At 36.5% G+C, this 20,439-nt stretch overlaps 1 long non-coding RNA gene across 3 annotated transcripts in view; it reads right to left on the bottom strand.

Moving 5' to 3' along the window:
- LOC103101716 (uncharacterized) overlaps window positions 1–20,439 on the bottom strand; it is a 216,881-nt gene that overhangs the window by 25,718 nt on the left and 170,724 nt on the right. For all 3 annotated transcript variants that reach the window (XR_008916069.1, XR_008916070.1, XR_008916071.1), the window contains 9 exons: window positions 17,699–17,865; window positions 16,111–16,272; window positions 13,679–13,849; window positions 11,286–11,463; window positions 9,930–10,100; window positions 8,095–8,268; window positions 5,667–5,823; window positions 3,322–3,485; window positions 1,685–1,853 (listed from right to left, as the gene is read on the bottom strand). This is a non-coding gene — a long non-coding RNA (uncharacterized LOC103101716). The remainder of the gene's footprint in view (window positions 1–1,684; window positions 1,854–3,321; window positions 3,486–5,666; window positions 5,824–8,094; window positions 8,269–9,929; window positions 10,101–11,285; window positions 11,464–13,678; window positions 13,850–16,110; window positions 16,273–17,698; window positions 17,866–20,439) is intronic.

The following is a 20,439-nucleotide window of genomic DNA, read 5'->3' as shown; positions in this document are numbered from 1 at the left end:
TTTTATCTGGTTAAACTAATTAGCCCCCCAACCCCAGGTTGAATCATCATCTGTATGCAGACGATTTGTTCAGCCCTGACTTCTCTCCTCACATCTAGGCCCTCATCACCAAATGTCTATTAAACAACTGAAATGTCTGTCCTCAAGATATCAAGTTAAACTCACTATAACAACAACAACAACAAAAAAAAAACAAAAAAAAAACCACCCATTACCTCTCCCTACCTCATCAACCAGCATCTATTTGGAAATCTCTGTCATTGTCAGGGGTACCACCATCTTCCCAGTCACTCAAGCTCCCATCCTCACTATCATTCTCATCTCCTTACTTATTTCAACTTACCTATCTCTAACGTCTATTGCCAAGGTTAGTCATTTCTTTCACATAACTTGTACACATCCCCTTCTCCTTCCCTCTATTAACACTGTCACTATTCTGGGACAGGACATATTGCCTCACAGCTAGACTACTGCCATAGCCTTCTGTTACTTTTTCTTGGCTCACAGTTTAATAGCCCTTTGGGAAGAGTTCCAGGTTCTCCCACAGAATGTTTGCATGAGTTCACAACTCCACCAGCAATGCATTTGCATTCCAATCTTGCCACATTCCCTCCAACATTTACTAAGTGGTAAAAAGTAAATTTTTTACTGCCACATTGGCCAATCTGATTGCAGTGATGTGGTACCTCACTGTGCATTAGTTAAAGCTATATCCTTAAAAATGAAAGTACCTTCATATAAAACAATGCAAGTAGATACATACTCAACCTGCTTTAATAATTTCTATTAAAAATTAAATGTTTTATTGGCCTTTTTCAACATGGTACCTTTCTTAATTTCCAGTTTTTATATACTTTAGTACATTCTTTAATTTCTTTAATCCAAGATTATTAAACTTCCTGTTCTCTGCACACTACGCTCCATCCCCAGCTGTGTTCCCTTTCCATGACTTTTCCCCATGTATACTCTATTCTATCTTCTTGGACTACTAGCTTCCCTGGCTTCCTTTCTTCAAAACTCAAATCAAATTCAATTTCTCTAAGAAACCTTCACTAATTATTTCCACTGCCGCTGTCTTCCCTCAGCAAATACCAGCCATTTACACAGAATAGAGTTTTTCTTCTCATTGGTGTTCTGGCTCAATTATAGTTTCATGGCAGAAATACTAGAGTGGTTTGCCATTTCCTTCTTTAGCTCATTTGACAGGAGAAACTGAGGCAATTGGAGTTAAAGTGACTTACTCCAGATCAAACAGACAGTGTGTAAATAGATTTCAACTCAAAGAAGAGTCTTCCTGATTCTAAGCCCAGTGTTTAATCCACTCTTCCATTTAGCTGCCCAGGACACAATGGTTTGCATGTTGTCTCCATCTCCTGCACCCCAGAACATGAGCTCCTGAAGGCAGGAGTACTTAAAAATGCTCATCGACTGACTTCCTGCATGACTAATACATAGTGAGTGCTTAATAAACATTATCCCACTGAATGGGAAGCCTTCTAATAAAGCTTTCTTATTAATCAGACAAGAAAACCAGATTCAAGAGAGATTGAATGTTTTCCTTAAGGGTCACACTGAAGCAGTAAATAATAGAATTGAAATTTGAACCCAGAGTATCTGAGCCAAATCTTAAGCTTTTTAATCAACATAATGAATTATCTTATTGAATTTGTCTTTGTGGACTTACTTTCTCCTCTGCTGAAATGAAATGACAAATTTGGGTTTCTTTTTGTTGTTCCTTTGTTTCTGTTGTGCCCGGCCCTATGATTCCATGAAGACCTTTCTTGACTTCGATACTGGAGTGGTTGGCACTTTGCGCACCGTGCCAACTTGATTCTCATCTATTTTTATTTTACCTAGAAAGAAAACAACATTTTTACCAACAAAGTAATAAATGCATGAGAATATAATGATGATTTGGAGAATAGTTCTAACCATCATAATTGTTATGACTCTTGAATCCAGGGCAAAGAAGATTGCTTTGGACCTTCCCAGCTACCAGGAAATAGCTGATGTTAAGGGAATTATCATAAAAGAGGCCAATAGAAAACAGTATCCCTTAAGATATTTTTACTACACATAACTGCTTAGAATCATCTCTTCAATTTCTCACAGCACATTGTGTGTCCATTCTCTTTATTTATCTCTTTTTCTTTCTGTTAGATTGACCCAAATACATGTTGTCTACTCTACCGGACACTAATACAACAGAAACTCTATACTATTAATATCATATACACTAAGATCTAATACACACCTTACAGTAAATAAATGCCCGTTGAATAAAATTGAAGGCTACTTTCCAAAGGGGAGGACAGGATCCTAGATTAAGAGGTTAATGGCCCTTTGCTACTCCTCCTGGTTGATATTCCATCATCCTTTACCCATCTGATCTCTCCTCTGCTTTTCTTGTTGGATCTTAATCCAAGTAATGCCAATGAGCCAATGGTGTCTGACAGGGCTCTAGAGTTCCAGGTCATCTTGTCTCCTCCCTCTACACATTTTTATCTGGTTAAAGTAATCACCCCCCCAACCCACTTGGTTGAACCATCATCCCTATGCGGATGATTTGGGCATCTATGTGTTCAGCCCTGACTTCTCTCCTCATCTCTAGGCCCTCATTACCAAATGTCTATTAAACAACTTAAATTTCATGTCCTGAAGATATCAACTCAAACTCACTATAATCGAAAAAGGAAAACACCCATTACGGTGTCTTCTCTCAGCAAATACCAGCCATTTACACAAAATAGAGTTTGTTCTTCTCATTGTTGTTCAGGCTCAATTATAGTTTCATGGCAGAAATACTAGAGTGGTTTGCCATTTCCTTCTTTAGCTCATTTGACAGGAAGAACTGAGGTAAATGGAGTTAAAGTGACTTACCCCAGGTCACACAGATAATGTATATGAAGACTTCAACTCATAAATATGAGCTTTCCTGATTCTAGCCCAGTGTTCTATCACTCTGTCTACTAGCTGCCCAGGACACAATCATTTGCATGTTATCTCCCACCCTCCCCTAGAATATCAGCTCCTTAAGGCAAGAGTCCTTTATAAATGGTGATTGAATGACTTCTTGCATGACTAATATATAGTATGCACTTAATAAAAACTTATCCCCCTCAATTAGAATCCTTCTAGTCAAGCTTTCACAATGAACAGAGAAGAAAATTGAATTCAAGAGAGACTGAATTTTTTTCGTAAAGGTCAAACAGAGAGTCAATAGCAGAAATGAGATTTGAACCCAGAGCCTCTGAGACCACATCTGAAGGTATTTATACCACATAATGAAATATCTTATTGAATTAGCCTTTGTAGACTTACTTTCTTCTCTGATGAAATGATGAATTCTGGTTTCTTTTTGTTCTTCTTTCTGTTCCATTGTGCCCAACTCTTTGATTCCATGAAGACTTTTCTTGATGTAGATACTGGAGTGATTGGTATTCTGCCCACTGTTCCACCTTGCTGCCTATATATTTTTATTTTACCTAGAACAAAAAAAGAAGACATTTTTTTACCAATATAAAGCAATAAATGAATTAGAGAATAATGATGACTTAGACATCAGCTATAGTTATCATAAAAACTTTTGATATTAACAACTGTTATGACTCTTGAATTCATGGCAGAGAAGATAGTTTTGGAACTTCCCAGTTATGAGGAAATAGTTGATGTTATGGAAATTATCATGAGAGAGCCAGATAGAAAACCCTATCCCTTAAGATATTTTTCCTATACACTCCACTGTTTGAAATCATTGTACCTCTTCTCTTTATTACTTTTTCTTTGTATTAGAGTGATCCAAGTACATATTGTCTCCCCTACCAGATTATAAACTCTTATAGAACTCTATCCTGCTGATATCATATCCACTCCGATGAAATACAGGGTTTAATGGTAAATATATGCCAGTTGAATGGAATTGAAGACTACTTCCAAGAGGGATTGATAAGATCCTAGATTAAGAGGTAAAAGAGACTTTGCTGCTGCTCCTGGTTGATATTCCATCATTTTTAACCCATCTGACCTCTGTCTCTCTTGTTGGATATTGATGCAGAACAAACCAGTGAATCAAAGATGTCTGACAAGGCTCTAGAGGTTCAGGTCATCTTATCTCCTCCCACTATACTCTTTTGTCTGAATAACCTTATCAGCAGTATAATCATCATCTATATGCAGATGATTTGGGAAACTTTGTCCAGACCTGACTTCTCTCCTGACCTCTAGGCCCTCATCACCAACTGCCTATTAGACATCTTAAATTTCATGTCCTCGAGATATCAACTCGTCCAAATAAAACGCATTATCTCTCCCTACTCTGTATCAGCTTTCCACTTCTTGGACTTCTGTTATTGTCAAGGGAACCATCATCTTCCCAATCACTCAAGCTCCCATTATCACTATAATTCTCAACTCCTTACTTATATTCACAGTGCATACTTAACATCTATTGCCAAGCTTAATCATTTCTTTCACATCTCTTGTACACATTCTCTACTCCTTCACTCTGCTCACACTGCCACTGTACTTGGACAGGACATCTTACCTCACAGTTGGACTACTGCCATAGTTTTCTGTTGGCTTTCTTTGGCTCACAGATTTATAGCCCTTTGGGCATAGTCCCAAGTTCTCCCCAGAATGTTTGCACGAGTTCACAACTCCACCAACAATGCCTTAGAGTTCCAATCTTGCCACATTCCTTCCGGCATACCACTTTGACTACCATACTGGCCAATCTGATAGATGTAAGGTGGTACCTCAGTGTTTTAATTAAGGAAGGCTATCTTAAAAATATAGGTGCCTTCATATAAAACACACTTCTTTAATAATTGCTAGTAAATATTAAATATTTTACTTATCTTTTTGCAACTTGTTAGTTTTGTAACTTTCCAGTTTTCATATACTTTTTGCCCCTTTACAAATTATATTATTCATGATTATTGAACTTCTTGTTCTCTGCACACTACACTCCATTTCCAACTGTGTTCCTTTTCCATGACTTTTCACCAAGCCTAGTACATTCTTCCCCCTTGTCTTGGACTACTAGCTTCCCTGCCTTCCTTTCTTCAAGATTTAAATCAAATTCCAACTTCTCTAAGAAGCCTTCCCTAATTATTCCTACTGCCAGTGTCTTCCCTCAGAAAATACCAGTCATTTATGTTGAATATATCTTGTTCTTCTCATTGTTGTTTCAGTCATGTCCAATTCATTGTTTGCTCAATTATGATTTCATGGCACAAATACTAGAGTGGTTTGCCATTTCCTTCCATAGTTCATTTTACTGGAGGAATTGAGGCAAATGGAGTTAAAGTGACTTACACTGGGTTACACAGATAGTGTCTAAGGAGATTTCAACTAATGAAGGGAGTCTTCCTGATTCTAAAACCAATGTCCTTAATAAATGCTGATTCACTGACTTCCTGCATGACTAATACACAGTAAATGCTTAATAAAAAATTATTTCCCTGAATTAAAGGACTTCTAGTCAAGCTTTATCATTGAACAGACAAGAAAACTGAATTCAAGTGACGTTGATGTTTTCCTTAATGTGACACTGAGGCAGTAAATCTAAGAACTGAGATTTGATCCAAGAACCTTTAAGACCACATCTGAAGCTCTTTATACCATATAAATGAAATATCTTATTCAATTGACCTTTGTATACTCACTATCTGATCTGATGAAATGAAATGACGAATTCTTGTTTTCTTCTTCTTGTCCCTTCATTTCCATTGTGCCTGACTCTTGGTGATTCCATGTAGACCTTTCTTGACTTAGATACTGGAGTGATTGGTACTCTGCCCACTGTAACACATAGCTGCCCATCTATTTTTATTTTACATAGAAAGAAAAAAGAAGACATTTTCTACCAACATAAAGCAATATATGGATAATAGTATGATTATAATCTGGACAATAGCTCTAACAATTATAACAAAAAATTGTGATATTAATAATTGTTATGACTCTTGTATACATGACAAAGAAGATAGCTTTGGAACTTCCAGGGTACCAGGAAATAGCTGATGCTATAGAAATTATTAAAAGAGAGCCAATAAGAAATTCTATGCTCCACTGCTTGAAATCATCTCTCACTTCTGGAATTTCTCATAGTACACGTTGTGTGCTTCATCTCTTTATTTATCACTTTTTCCATGTATTAGAGTCATCTAAATACATTTTGTCTCCCCTATCAGACTACAAATTCTTATAGAATAGAAACTCTATTCACTCAAACCTAATACAGAATTTATGGTAAATTAATGCCAGTTGAATGGAATTGAAGACTTCTTCCAAAGGGGGTTGATAGGATCCTAGATTAAGAGTTAAAAGGGATTTTGCTGGCCCTCATGGATGATATATTCCATCATCTTTTACTCATCTGACCTCTCCTCTGACTCTCTTGTTGGATCTTTATTCAGATCACGCCAGTGAGCCAAAGGTGTCTGGCAGGGCTCTAGAGGGCCTGGTCATCATACTTCTTCCCTCTATACTCATTTGTCTGGTTAACCTTAACAGCCCCCCTAGGTTCAATCATCATCTCTATGCAGATGATTTGGGACTCTATCTCCTCAACTCTAGGCCCTCATCACCAACTGCCTATCAGAAATCTTAAATTTCATGTCCTCAAGATATCAACTAAAACTCACTATGTCCGAAAAATCTCATTATCTCTCCCTATCTCATCAACCTCCATCTTTTTTGACATCTCTGTCATTTTCAGGGATACCACCATCTTCCCAATCACTCAAGCTCCCATCCTCACTATCATTCTCATCTCCTTACTTATTTCACCTTATGTATCTCCAATGTCTATTGCCAAGGTTAGTCATTTTTTCACATTACTTGTACACATCCCCTTCTCCTTCCCTCTATTAACGCTGTCACTATTCTGGGACAGGACATATTGCCTCACTGCTAGACTACTGCCATAGCCTTCTGTTACCTTTTCTTGGCTCACAGTTTTAATAGCCCTTTGCGAAGAGTTCCAAGTTCTCCCACAGAATGTTTGCATGAGTTCACAACTCCACCAGCAATGCATTAGCACTCCAATCTTGCCACATTGGCCAATCTGATTGCTATGATGTGATACCTCATTGTGGGTTAGTTAAAGCTATATCCTTAAAAATAAAGGCACCTTCATATAAAACAATGCAAGCAGATACATACTCAACCCACTTTAATAATTTCTATTAAAAATTAAATGTTTTATTGGCCTTTTTTCAACATGTTACTTTTCTCAATTTCCAGTTTTTATATACTTTATTCCATTCTGCAATTTCTATAATCCAGGATTATTGAACTTCTTGTTCTCTGCACACTACACTCCATCCCCAGCTGTGTTCCCTTTCCATGACTTTTCCTCCATGTATAACTCTATTCTACCTTCTTGGACTACTAGCTTCTCTGGCTTCCTTTCTTCAAGACTTAAATCAAATTCCAACTTCTCTAGGAAGCCTTCACTAATTATTCCCACTGCTGGTGTCTTCCCTCAGCAAATACCAGCCATTTACACAAAATAGAGTTTGTTCTTCTCATTGTTGTTCAGGCTCAAATATAGTTTCATGGCAGAAATACTAGAGTGGTTTGCCATTTCCTTCTTTAGCTCATTTGACAGGAAGAACTGAGGTAAATGGAGTTAAAGTGACTTACCCCAGGTCACACAGATAGTGTATATGAAGACTTCAACTCATAAATATGAGCTTTCCTGATTCTAAGCCCAGTGTTCTATCACTCTGTCTACTAGCTGCCCAGGACACAATCATTTGCATATTATCTCCCACCCTCCCCTAGAATATGAGCTCCTTAAGGCAAGAGTCCTTTTTAAATGCTGATTGAATGACTTCTTGCATGTCTAATATATAGTTATGTGCTTAATAAAAACATATCCCCCTGAATTAGAAGCCTTCTAGTTAAGCTTTCACAATGAACAGACAAGAAAATTGAATTCAAGAGGGACTGAATTTTTTCTTAAAGATCAAACTGATATAGTAAATAGTAGAAATGAGATTTGAACCCAGAGTCTCTGAGGCCAAATCTGAAGGTATTTACACCACATAATGAAATATTTTATTGAATTAGCCTTTGTAGACTTACTTTCTTCTCTGATGAAATGAAATGATGGATTCTGGTGTTTTTTTTTTGTTGTTGTTGTTCTTTCCTTTCTGTTGTGCCTGACTCTTTGTGATTCCATGAAGACTTTTCTTGACTTAGATACTGGTATTCTGCCCACTATGCTACCACCTCGCTGCTCATCTATTTTGGTTTTACCTAGAAATACAAAAAGGAGAAAATTTTTACCAATATAAAACAATATATGCATTAGAGAAAAATGATGATTTGGACATCAGCTATAGTTATCATATTTTTGATATTAATAATTGTTATGACTCTTGAATTCATGGCAGAGAACATAGTTTTAGAACTTCCCAGTTATGAGGAAATAGATGATGTTATGGAAATTATCATGAGAGAGCCAGATAGAAAACCCTATCCCTTCAGACATTTTTCCAATGCTTCATTGTTTGAAAACATCTTTCCTCTGAAACTTCTTATAACATATTGTGCCTCTTCTCTATCACTTTTTCTTTGTATTAAAATGTTCCATATACATATTGTCTCCCCTACCAGACTATAAACTCTTATAGAACAGAAACTCTATCCTGTTGATATCATATCCAGTAAGATTTATTACAGAGTTTATGATAAATAAATGCCAATTGAATGGAATTTAAGTGGATTATAGGATCCTAGAGTAAGAGGTTCAAGGGTCTTAGCTACTCATGGTTGATATCCCATCATCTCTTGACCTTTCCTCTGTCAATCTTTTGTTTGATCTTCATCTAGGTCAAACCAGTGAATCAAAGGTATCTGACAGGGCTCTAGAGCTCCAGGTCATCTCATCTGCTCCTTCTATACTCTTTTGTCTAGTTAAACTAATCAACCCCAAAAGGTTTAATCATCATCTCTATGTAGATGATTTAGGCATCTATGTGTCCAGTCCTAACTTCTCTCCTGACCTCTAGGCCCTCATCACCAACTGCCTATTAAACATCTTAAATTTCTTGTCCAGGAGATAACAACTCCAACTCAACATGTCCCAAATAAAACTCATTATCTCTCCCTATTCCATCAGCCTTCCTCTTCTTGAACTTCTCTTATTGGCAAGGGGACCATCATCTTCCCAATCATTAAAGCTCCCATCCTCAGTATCATTCTCAACTCCTTACTTACAAGAAAAATCAAATTCCTACTTCTCTAAGAAACCTTCCTTAATTATTCCCACTGCCAGTGTCATCCCTCAGAAAATACCAGCCATTTACAATGAATATATCTTGTTCTTGTCTTTTGTCATTGTTGTTCAGTCATATCTAATTCTTTGTTTGCTCATTTATGGTTTCATGGGAGAAATACTAGAGTAGTCGGTCATTTCTTCTTTACCTCATTTGACAGGAGGAACTGAGGCAAATGGAATTAAAGTGACTTACCCCAAATCACACAAATAGTGTCTAAGGAGATTTTAACTTATGAAGAAGAGTATCCCAGATTCTAAGTACAGTGTTCTATCAAACTGTCTACTTGCTGTGCAAGACACAATAGTTTGCATATTGTCACACCCACCCCAGGATTTGAGATCTTTAAGGCAAGTGTCCTTAAAAAAATGTTCATTTACTCACTTCCTGCATGACTAATCATAGTAGGTGCTTAATAAAAAAAATTATCCCATTGAATTCTAGTAGGCTTTTGGCCAAGCTTTCTCACTAATCAGACAAGAAAATTGAATTCAGGAGAGATTGAATGTTTTACTTAAGGTCACACTGAGGCAATAAATAGTAGAATTAAAATTTGAACCCTGAGCATCTGAGACCAAACCAGAAGCTGTTTAGACCACAAAATGAAATATCTTATTGAATTGGCCTTTGTAGACTTACTTTCTTCTCTGATGAAATGAAATGATGAATTCTGGTTTCTTTTTGTGGTTTCTTCGTTTCTGTTATGCCTGAATCTTTGTGATTCCATGTAGACTTTTCTTGACAAAGATATTGGAGTGATTGACCCTCTGCCCATTGTGCTACCTTACTGCCCATTTATTTTGATTTTACCTAGAAAGAAAAAAAAAGAAATTTACCAACATAAAGCTATAAGTGCATAATAGTATGATGATGATTTGGTCAACAGCTATATTGGCCTTCCCCTTCCCTATCCAATCTGATAGCTCTGATGTGGCACCTCAGTGTTGTTTTATTAGAGCTATCTTCTTAAAAATATAGGTCCCTTGAGAAAACACACACACACACACACACACACACACACACACACATACACACACACCTTTAATAATTTCTAATAAATAATTAAATATATTATTTGACTTTAAAGTCCTTGGCAACTTGGTACATTTCTACCATTCCAGTTTTCATATCCTTTATTCCCCTCTACAAATTCTGTAATCCAGGATTATTGAACTTTTTGTTCTCTGCACACTACACTCCATCTCCAAACTGTGTTCCTTTTCCTTGTTTTTTCCCGATGCCACCATCTTTACCATCTGCCACCTCTTCTTAGACTAACTATTAGCTCCCCTGGCTTTATTTCTACAAGACTTAAATCAAATTCCAACATCTCTAAGAAGCCTTCCCTAATTATTCTCACTGCTAGTATCTTCCCTCAGAAAATACCAGCCATTTACACTGAATATATCTTGTTCTTATTGTTGTTCAATCATATCTGACTCTAAGTATCTCCATTTGGAGTTTCATAGCAGAAATATTAGAGTGGTTTGCCATTTCCTTCTTAAGCTAATTTAACAGGAGGAACTGAGGCAAATGGAGTTAAAGTGAATTACCCAAGATCACACAAATAGTGTGTATAAGGAGATTTCAACCCATAAAGATGAATCTTCCTGATTCTAAGCCTAGCCAGTATTCTATCACCCTGTCAACTAGCTGCCCAGCACAAAATGATTTGCATATTGTCTCCACCACCCCTAAATATGAGCTCCTTTAGGTTAAGTGTCCTTAATAAATGCTGAATGACTGACTTCCTGCATGACTCATAGTCAGTGCTTAAAAAAAACTTATCCCCCTGAATTAGAAACCTTCTAGCCAAGCTATTCTCTTTTAATAAACAAGAAATCTGAATTCATGAAAAGCTGAATATTTTCCATAATGTCACACAGAGGCAATTAAAAGAGAATATAGATTTGATCCCAAAATCTTTAAGACCACATCAGAAGCTTTTTTGACCAATTAGTGAAATATCTTATTAAATTGGCTTTGTAGACTTACTTTCTTATCTGATGAAATGAAATGGTGAATTCGTTTTGTTGTTGTTGTTGTTGTTGTTCCTTCCTTTCCATTATGCCTGACTCTTTGTTATTCCACCTCCTGTTTTCTTGACATAGATATTAGAGTGATTGGTACTCTGCCTACTGTAACACCTTGCTGCCATATATTTTCATTTTACCTAGAAATAAAACAAGAAAAATTTTACCAACATTAAGCATGGGAATATAATGATGATATGGACAATGGCTATAGCTATCATAACAAACATTTTTTGATATTAACAATTATGACTTTTGTATCCATGGAAGAGAAGAGAGCTTTGGACCTTCCCAACTCCCAGGAAATAGCTGATGTTATGGAAATTGTCATGAGAAAGGCAGCACTGTTTGAAATCATCTCGGGAATTTCTCATAGCATATTGTATGCCTTTTCACATTATTTATCAATTTTTCTTTATATTAGAGTGATACATATAGTCTCCCTATTGATATCATATCCACTCAGATCTAATACAGGACTTCTGGTAAATGCCAGTTAAATGGAATTGAAGGCTAGTTCCCAAAGTAGTTGATAGGATCCTAGATTAAGAGGTAAAAGAGACTTTGATGCTCCTCATGATTGATATTCCCTCATCTTTTACCCATCTGACCTTTCCTGTCTCCCTTGTTGGATCTTCATTCAAATCACACCAGTGAAGCAAAGGTGTCTGACAGGGCTCTAGAATCCCAGGTCATCTATATACTCCCTCTGTGCTCTTTTGTTGCTTTAATCTTAACAGCCCCCAAGGTTCAATCATCATCTCTATGCAAATGATTTTGGGATTTCTTTGTCCAACCCTAACTTCACTCCTCACCTCCAGGTCTCCTCATCTTACACTGCCTCTGAGTAATCTTAAATTTCATGTCCTCGATATCAACTGAAATTCACTATGTCCAAAAGAGCCTCATTATCTCTCCCTACCCTATCAGCCTTCATCATTTTTGACTTTTCTTATTGTCAAAGGAACCAACATCTTCCCAATCACTCAAGCTCCCATCCTCACTAACATTCTCAATTCCTTACTCATGTTCACCTTACGTATCCAACATCTCTTGGCATGTTTAGTCATTTCTTTAACATCTCTTGTACACACACCCCTCTCCTCTCTACTCACACTGCCACCATTCCGAGGACATATTGCCTCACAGCTAGACTATAGTCATTGCCTTCTCTTAGCTTTCCTTGGCTCACAGTTTTATAGCACTTTGGGCATAGTTCCAAGTTCTCCCCAGAATGTTTGCATGAGTTTAAAATTCCACCAATAATGCATTAGTGTTCCAATCTTGCTACATTCCTTCCAACATTTACCATTTTCTTTTATTATCATATTGGCTAATATAATAGCTGTGAGGTGGTACCTCAGTATGGTTTAGTTAAAGCCATCTTCTTACAAAAATAAAAAGGTCCCTTCATATAAAACACATATACACAGAGACCTTTATTTCTATTAAATATTGTCTTATCTTTTTGCAACTTAAAACTGCTTAACTTTCAGGTTTTCATATACTTTATTCCATTCTACAAATTCTATAATCCAGAATTATTGAATTTCTTGTTCTCTTCATACTACACTCCATCTCCCAGCTATTTTCCTTTTCCATGACTTTTCCCAATCCCTAGTACATTGTGACACTCCTTGGACTACCAGTTTCCCTGCCTTCCTTTCTTCAAGAAGTAAATCAAATTCCAACTCTTAGAAGAAACCTTCCCTAATTATTTCCACTGCTAGTTTCTTCCCTAAGAAAATACCAGCCATTTACACTGAGTATATCTTGTTCTTGTCATTGTTGTTCAATCATGGCTGAACCTTTGTTTCTGCATTTGGGGTTTCATGGCAGAAATACTAGAGTGGTTTGCCATTTCCTTCTTTAGTTCATTTGACAGGAGGAACTGAGACAAATGTGGTTAAAATGACTTACTCCAGGTCACACAGATAGTGTCTAAGGAGATTTCAACTCATAATAATGTCTTCCTGATTCTAAGTCCGGTGTTCTATCATTCTGTCTACTAGATGGGCAATACATGGTTTGCATATTGTCTCTCCCCCTTAAAATATGAGCTCCTTAAGGCAAGTGTCCTTAATCAAAATGCTGATTGACTGACTTCCTGCATGACTAATATATAGTAAATGCTTAATAAAAAATTATCACCCTGAATTAGAGTCATCATAGACAAGCTTTCTCATTGAACAGACAAGAAAACTGAATTCAAGTGAAATTGAATGTTTTCTGTAAGGTCACACTGAGGAAGTAAATAAAAGATTTGAGATTTGAATCCAGAACCTCTAAAACTATATCTGAAGCTCTTTAGACCAAATAATGAAATATCTTATTTAATTGGCTTTGTAGACTTACTTTCTTCTCTGATGAAATGAAATGATGAATTCTGGTTTCTTTTTGTTGTTTCTTTGTTTCCGTTGTGCCTGATTCTTTGTGATTCCATCTTCTGTTTTCTTTACAAAAATATTGGAGTGATTGGCACTCTGCCTAATGTGACACCTTGCTGCCCATCTATTTTGATTGCACCTATAAAAAAAAATTTTTACCAACATAAAACAATAAATGCCTAATAGTATAATGATTTTGCTATAGCAATCATAAATTTTTTTCATATTAACAACTGTTGTGAATTGAATCCATGGCAGAGAAACAACCTTTGGACCTTCCCAGCTACCAGGAAAAATCTGATGTTAAGGAAATTATCATGAAAGAGGCAGCAAGGAAACCCTGGGCTCCCTCAAGACATTTTTCCTATAGTCCACTGCTTAAAATCTTTTTTTTTTTTCAAAATTCTCATAGCACAATGTGACTCATTTCTTTATCACTTTTTCTTTGTATTAGAATGATCCAAATAAATTTTGTCTCCCCCACCAGAATATAAACTCTTATAGAAAAGAAACTCTATCCTATTGATATCACATCCACTAAGACCTAATACAGGGTTTATGGCAAATGAATGCCAGTTTAATAGCATTGAAGGCTACTTCCAAAAGTGTTTGATAAGATCCTAGACTAAAAGTTGATATTTGATCACATTTACCCATCTGACCTCTCCTCTGTCTCACTTGTTGGGTCTTCATCCAGGTCAAACCAGTGAGCCAAAGGTGACTGATAGGGCCCTAGAGGTCCAGGTCATCGTATCTAGGTCATCTTATGTCCTCTTTCTATATTCTTTTCTGCTTAACCTAATCACAAGATTTGGAGAGCTATTTGTGCAGCCCTAGCTTCTCTCCTGCCCTCTAGGTCCTCATCACCAACTGCCTATTAGACTTCTCAAATTTCATGTCCTTGAGATACCAACTCAAACTCACAATATCCCAATCAAAACTCATTATCCCTCCCTACCCCATCAACCTTCATCTTTTTTTTTCTTCTGTTATAATCACAGGGACCACCATTTTTCTAAACACTCCAGCTCCTATCCTCATTATCATTCTCAACTCCTTACTTAAGGTCACCTTATGAATCTAACATTTCTTGCCAAGTTTAATCATTTCTTTCACATCTCTTGTACACATCTGCCTTCTCCTCTATACTCACACTGCCACTTTTCTGGGACAGGATATACAGCCTCACAGATGGACTACTGCCATCTTAGATTTCCTTGGCTCAAAGTTTTATAGCCCTTTGGGCATAGTTCCAAGTTCTCTACAGAATGTTTGCAAGAGTTCACAACTCCACCAACAATGCATTAGGCATTCCAATCTTACTACATTCCTTCCAATATTTACCATTTTCTTTTACTGCCATATTAGACAATCTGATAGCTGTGAGGTACTGAGTTGTTTTAATTAAGGCTATCTTCTTTAAAAATATAGGTCCCTTCATATAAAACACAGACACACATACTTCTTTAATAATTTCTATTAAATATTAAATATTTTACTTTTTTGCAACTTAGAACTTTCTTAACTTTCCAGTTTTCATATACTTTATTTCCCTCTACAAATTCTATAATACAGGATTATTGAATTTATGATTCTCTGCACACTACACTCCATATCCCAACACTGTTTCTATTCCATGGCTTTTCCCCATACCTAATACATTCTACCTCCACTTCTTGGATAACTAGCTTCCCTGGCTTCCTTTCTTCAATCAAATTCAAACTTCTCTAAGAAGCCTTCCCTAATCATTCCTACTACCAGTAGGAATTTCCTCAGAAAATACAAGCCATTTACACTGAATATATCTTGTTCTTGTCATTGTTGGTCAGTAATGACTAATTCTTTGTTTCCCCATTAATGGTTTCATGGCAGAAATGGTAGAGTGGTTTGCCATTTCCTTCCTTAGCTCATTTGACAGGAGAAAATGAGGCAAATGGAGTTAAAGTGATTTAACTTTAAGTTAGTCACACAGATAGTGTCTAAGGAGAATTCAACTCATGAAGATGAGTCTTCCTGATTCTACGCCTAGTGTTCTATCACTCTGACAACTAGCTGCCCACTACATAATGGTTTTCATAATGTCTTCCCCTCCTAGAATATAAGCTCCTTAAAGCAAGTGTCCTTAATAAATGCTAATTTACTGACTTCCTATATGACTAATACATAGTAAATGCATAATAAAAAATTGTCCCCCTGAATTAGAGACCTTATAGTCAAGGATTCTCATTTAACAGACAAGAAAAATGAATTCAAGAGAAGATGAATGTTTTCCTTAAGGTCACACTGAGGCAGTAAATCTTAGAATTGAGATTTGATCCTAGAGCCACTAAGGCCAAATCAGAAGCTCTTTAATTTACAGATTAATGAAATATCTTGTTAAATTGGCTTTTGTAGACTTACTTTCTTCTCTGATGAAATGAAATGGAGAATTCTGCTTTCTTTTTGTTGTTCCTTCGTTTCCTTTGTGCTTGACTCTTTGTGATTCCATCTCCTGTTTTCTTGACAAAGATATTGGAGTGACTGCCCATTGTGCCACCTCGTTGCCCATCTATTTTGATTTTACTTAGAAAAAAAAGAAGACATTTTTTACCAATATAAAGCAATAAATTTATAAGAGTATAATGATGATTTGGACAATAGTTCTAAGAAACATAACAAAAATTTTCTGTATCAACACTTGTTATGACTCTTGGATCCCCGGCAGAGAAGATAGCTTTGGATCTTCCTGGCTACGAGGAAATAGACAATGCTATACAAATTATCATGAGAGAGCCATCTAGAAAACCAAATCCCTTAAGACATTTTTCCTATACTCCCCTGCTTGAAATCATCACTGGAAATTCTCATAGCAGGTTCTGGCTCATCTCTTTATTTATCACTGTTTCTTCATGTTAGAGTGATCCAAATACATTTTGCTTCCCTTACAAGACTATAGACTACAAACCTTTATACAATGTTAACTCTATCCTATTGAAGTCATATCCACTAAGACCTAATTCAGGTCTTCTGGTAAATTAATGCCAGTTGAATGGAACTGAAGGCTAGTTTCTAAAGTGGTTGAAAGGACTTAAGATATAAAAGGGACTTTACTGGTCCTCGTGGTTGATATTCCATCATCTCTTAATGCATCTGACCTCTCCTCTCTTGTTGGATCTTCATCCAGGTCACACCAGTAAGCCAAAGATGTCTTACAGTGCTCTAGAGTCCCAGGTCAACTTATCTCCTCCCTCTATACTCTTTTGTATAGTTAAACTTATCAGCCCCTATAGGTTCAATCATTATTACTATGCAGATGATTTTGGGATCTATTTGTCTAGCCTTAACTTCTCTTCTGACCTCTAGGCCATCATCACCAACCGCCTATTAAACATATTAAATTTTGCGTCCTCAAGATATCAACTCAAACTCACCATGTCCCAAACAAAACTCTCTATCTTGTTCTTGTCATTGTTGTTCAATCATGTCTGACTCTAAGTATCTCCATTTAGTGTTTCACAGCAGAAATACTAGAGTGGTTTGCCATTTCCTGTATTAGCTCATTTAACTGGAGGAAATGAGGTAAATGTAGTTAAAGTGACTTACTGTGGGTCACACAGATAGTGTCTAGGGAGATTTCCACTCATAAAGAAGAATCTTCCTGATTCTAATCCCAGTTTTCTGTCACCCTGACAACTAGCTGCCCAATACACAAAGGTTTCCATATTATCTCCCCCAGAAAAATATGAGGTCCTTAAGGCAAGTGTCCTTAATAAATGCTGATTGACTTGCTGCATGACTAATACATAGTAAATGCTTAAGACAAAAATTATCCCACTGAAATTAGAAGCCTTCTAGTCAAACTTTCTCATTTAACAGACAATAAAACTGACTTCTCATGAGGTTCAATGTTTTTCATAAAGTCACACTAAGGCAGTAAACCTAGACCACATCAGAAGCTCTTTCGACCAATTAATGAAATATCTTATTGAATTAGCCTTTGTAGACTTACTTTTGTATCTGATGAAATGAAATGATGAATTCTGGTTTCTTTTGGTTCTTCCGTCATATTCGTTGTATCTGACTGTGATTCCATGTAGAATTTTCTTGACAAAGATATTGGAGTGATTGGTAATATGCCCACTTCGATACCTCACTGCCCATCTATTTTGATCTTACCTAGAAAGAAAAGAAGATATTTTTTACTAACATAAAGCAATAAATGCCTGAGAGTATAATGAGGATTTGGACAATAGCTCTAACAAGCATAACAAAAATTTTGATATTAGCAATTGTGATGACTCTTGAAACCATGGCAGAGAAGATAGCTTGGGACCTTCCAGGGTAAAAGGAAATAGATCATATTAATGAAATTATCATGAGAGGCAGCTAGAAAACCCAATCCCCCTTAAGACACCTTTACTACATGCCACTGCATGAAATCATTTCTCTCCTCTGGAAGTTCTCACAATACATTTGCCTCACCTCTTTATATATCACTTTTTCTTTGTATTAGAGAGATCCAGATACATTTTTTTCTACTCAACAGACTATAAACTCTAAGAGAACATAAAATCTTTCCTATTGGTATCTTATCCATAAAGACCTAATGCAGGTCTTCTGGTAAATTAATGCCAGTTGAATGGAATTGAAGACTATTTCCAAAAGTGGTTGATAGGATCCTAGAATAACAGGTAAACGGGACTTTGCTACTTCTCATGGTTGCTATTCCATCATCTTTTACCCATCTGACCTCTCCCCTGTCTATCTTGTTGGATCATCATCCCAGTCACACCAGTGAGCCAAAGGTGTCTGACCGGGCTCTAGAGTCCCAGGTCATCTTATCTCCTCCCTCTATATACTTTTGTCTAGTTAACCTTGTCGGCCCCCATAGATTCAATCATCGCCTCTATGCAGATGTTTTGGGGATCTATTTGTCTAGCCCTAACTTCTTTCCTGACTGCTAGGTCATCATCAACTGCCTATTACACATCATAAATTTCATGCCCTCAATTTAAACTCTATGTCCCTAAGAAAACTATTTCTCCCTATTCCATCAACCTTCTTCTTTTTTGACTTTTCTGTTATTGTCAAATGGACCACCATCTTCCTAATCCCTCAATCTCCCATCCTTACTATTATTTTAAACTCCTTCCTCGTGTTCACCCCACATATTTAACATGTGTTGTCAAATTTAGTCATTTCTTTCATATCCCTTGACTTCCTACATGACTAATACATAGTAAATCCATAATAAAAAATTATCCCTTCAGGTATTTTTCCTATAAAACAATGCTTGAAATCATCTTTGAAATTTCTCATAGCACATTGTGTTCCTCATCTCTGTATTTATCACTTTTTCTTTGTATTAAAGTGATCCAAATATATATTGTGTCCCCTAGCAGACTATAAACTCTCATAGAACGGAAACTCTATGCTACTGATATCATATTCATTAAGACCTAATTCAAGACTTTTGGTAAATGAATGCCAGTTGAATGGAATTGAAGGCTAGTTCCAAAAGGGTTGATAGGATCATAGATAAAAGAATTAAAAGGTACTCTGCTGCATTTCATTCTTGATATTCCATCATCTTTTACGCATTTGATCTCTCCTCTGTCTATATTGTTGGATTTTCTTTCAGGTCACACCAGGAACCAAGAGGTCCAAGTCATCTTATCTTCTTCCTCTATGAAGTTTTGCTTGGTTAACCTTATCAGCCCCCACAGATTCAATCATCATCTTTATACATATGTTTTGGGGATCTATTGGTCCGTCCCTTAACTTTTCTCCTAACTTCTAGGTCCTCATCATCAATTGCCTATAAGACATCTTAAATTTCAAGTCCTCAAGATATGAACTCAAAGTCACTATGTCCCAAACAAAACTCATTATCTCTCCCTACCCTTTCAAGCCTTCATTTTTTTTTACTTCTCTCTAATTTCCAAGGGGACCACCATCTTCCCAATCACTCAAGCTCCCATCCTCATTATCATTCTCAACTCCTTATTTATGTTCACCTTACATATTCAACATCTATTGTCAAGTTTAGTCATTTCTTTCACATCTCTTGTACACATCCTCTACTCCTCTCTACTCACACTGCCACCTTTCTGGGAGAGGACATTTTGCCTCACAGTTAGACTACTGCCATAGCCTTCTGTGATCTTTCCTTCATTCAGTTTTATAGCCCTTTGAGTATAATTCCAAGTTCTCCCCAGAATGTTTGCAAGAGTTCACAAGTCCATCAACAATGCAATAGCATTCCAATCTTGCCTCATTCCTTCCAACATTTACCACTTTATTTTACTACTGTATTGTCCTGTTGATAGCTGTGATGTGGTACTTCAGTGTGGTTTAGTTAAAGCCATCTTCATAAAAATATAGGTCCCTTCTTGTAAAACACACACATACACACAACCTTCTTTATGAGTTTTGATTATTTAATTATCATCTTTTTGCAACTTGGTACTTGTCTACATTTCCAGTTTTCATTTACTTTATTACACTCAACAAATTCCATAATCCAGGATTATTGAACTTCTCTCTGCATACTATACTCCATATCTCCCAAATGTGTTCCTTTTCCATGACTTTTATACATGCCTAATACATTATGACCCCTCTTCTTTGACTACTAGCTTCCCTGACTTCCTTTTTTCAAGACAAATCAAAAATCTAACTTCTCTAAGAAGACTTTCCTAATTATTCCCACTTCCAATGTTTTCACTCAGAATACCAGCCATTTACACT

The sequence above is a fragment of the Monodelphis domestica genome, chromosome 2, assembly GCF_027887165.1.
Source record: "Monodelphis domestica isolate mMonDom1 chromosome 2, mMonDom1.pri, whole genome shotgun sequence".
Classification (NCBI taxonomy): domain Eukaryota; kingdom Metazoa; phylum Chordata; class Mammalia; order Didelphimorphia; family Didelphidae; genus Monodelphis; species Monodelphis domestica.
This window is presented reverse-complemented; position numbering and strand designations above follow the sequence as displayed.